This window comes from Ziziphus jujuba, chromosome 5 (assembly GCF_031755915.1).
Source record: "Ziziphus jujuba cultivar Dongzao chromosome 5, ASM3175591v1".
Classification (NCBI taxonomy): Eukaryota; Viridiplantae; Streptophyta; class Magnoliopsida; order Rosales; family Rhamnaceae; genus Ziziphus; species Ziziphus jujuba.
The window spans coordinates 21,159,252-21,161,814 of NC_083383.1; positions in this window are offsets into that span (position 1 = coordinate 21,159,252).

A 2,563-nucleotide genomic window follows, 5' to 3' on the forward strand; every position below is an offset into this window, starting at 1 on the left:
TTTATTTTAATTTTTTTTATCTAATTATATATAATATACTTGGTCAAATATTAACTAATAAAAATTATAATTTATTAAATATTTATCTAGATATAAATATAAATAGTTTATTAATTGAATCCATTTGGATTATAGAATTTATTAAACATATTAAATAATTAAAAATTAAAAAAATTAAAATCCGATATAATTTTAAATTGTGTGCAATTTTTTACTTATAATTTTTTTTTCTTTTTTAATTTTATAGCTAATTTAAAAACAAATTTTGACTACTTTTTAACATATGCAAATTACACATAAGTATGTTAAAAAAAAAAATTAAAAACAAGTATGTCACCAAACTACACATAAAGGAAGAAATTTTAAAAATTCATTTATAATTCATTGGATCTCTATAGGTTTACTTTCTTCAAAAATGATTTTATATGTTACAAAAATTCATGTTAAATTTTTAATTGGCATTTAAATTTTAACATTTAAAATAATCCAAAACTAATAAAAAAATATATTATGCTGAACCATTAGGCCATATGAACCTGACTCTATTCACACACACACACACACATGCATACATATATTGTAATGACTCGTCTCGAAAAAAATATTTGAAATTTGAAAATTTTGAATTATTTGACCAAAGTTAACCTACCATTCTCTTGGGTTTGACCCAATTAAGTTCACCTCAAAAACAACTATTAAGAGGTTCAGGTCATCTACTTCTTGTGTAACTTCTTCTATTACATGTGCCTCTCTACTTTTCATCTTCGTCAGTAGTCTACAATCTGCTACTCTGTGACTTATCTTGTTACATTTGAAGCACTTTCTATGAAATTTTCACTTTTTGGGTATTTTTGTTTTGGTTTTAATTTGGACCCTTTTTCCAGTCTTCGTTTTTAACTTGGAGCTTTGAACATGCTCCATAATGTTGGCCTTAACACTAGCTTGAGATGAAGCTTTCCTATATAATCCTTTGTTATCTTCTTCAATTGAAGCCTAATAATTAGATCTTCATCATTCATCTCCTTTCACTCATGCTTAAGGTAGTTCAAGTCCTTTCATCCAAAAGCTAGTTTCTTAATAATAACAACTACTTAGAAGGTTTTACACAAAACCATCCTTTCAACATGAATCTCATGCAAGATCACCTGGAACTCTTGTACTTGACTGATGACAAACTTCGAGTCCACCATTTTATAATCCAAAAGTAGGCCCACAATTAATTTCTTGGTACTGGTATCCTCAATCATATATTTTCAGTTAAAGACTCCCACAATTCAGTAGTTGTCCTCTTCGTACTATATATATTATAAAACGAATTAATAAAATTGTTCAACACATAATTCCAACACAGACAATTAGACTCATTTCATTCATTATATGCTTTAAGAGATTTTTTATCATCTCAATTTATCATTGGAGTATCCTCAATCAAGATCCCCGTAAGGTTCAAGGTAGTCAGGTAAAATATCTTTTTCTACTACCACCTTTTAAAATTCATCCCATTGAATTTCTCTGGTTTTTCTACATGTTTCATAGGAACTATCACAATAGAAGTTGGTGTTTTATGCCACAATTCCAAAGGCAGGCACTTGTTCCACAATTTTAAGAGTTGGCATTTGTGTCCTAAGGATGGATGTTATCTCTTTAGAAGAAGCACTTGCAGCCATTGTCATTTTTGGTATATATTACAAATTTTAAAAAAAAATTTAAAGTTGCTTAAATATTAAAGATCACAAAAAAAGAATATCCAGTAGCAAAAAAGGGGAAAAAAACCCACAAAAATACAAAAAATTACCAAAACAAGGGGTGATGATGTCAAAATGTTGAAAAAAATTTAGTAATGACACATCATGTTGATGTCATCAATCAATCAATTGACATAAATAACCTGAAGTTGGCTTCCTGCATCAGCTGACCCAGACCCAAAAGGCTTAGGCTCACACACCAATATCCTAGCTCGCATCTTCTCCTTCAGCCCAAGTAAGTTCAATCAAGCACCTTAATCAGGCCTAACTCACTCGACCTGATCCACTTCTTGTCATCTTCAACCTCTAGCTGAGTTGTAAGTCAATCTGATTTTTTGGTTTGCAAGTCGCAGACCTAGTTCAAAGATTTGGCAATCTATCACTATTTCAGCCACTATTTTCAGGTGGACCGGTCTCATTTTCATCATTTCGACATGGGGAATCCATATTTATGGTCAATTTGGCCAAAAAATGCCTTGAAAAACATATTTAACTAGTGTTAGTAATCTTTGTTTCACAGCAATCTCTAGAATTTTGGTTTTTGTTTTTGTTTTTTTTTTTTGGGCCAAATTTATCCTCAAATTATATTCCATTCTTCTCAAATTATTACATATATCCTAACCTATGTTTTAATATTTCTAGAAAGTAAATTTTTTTAACCTTTTTAAAAAAAGGTTGATGTAAACATTTTGGATTTGCTTATACATGCTTATTAGAGACTGTTAAAATAACAAGAAAAGAAAACAATCTAGAATAAATGATTAGTAAAAATAACAACAAACCATTTGGCAAATAAACGAAACTTAAAATTGGAAAAA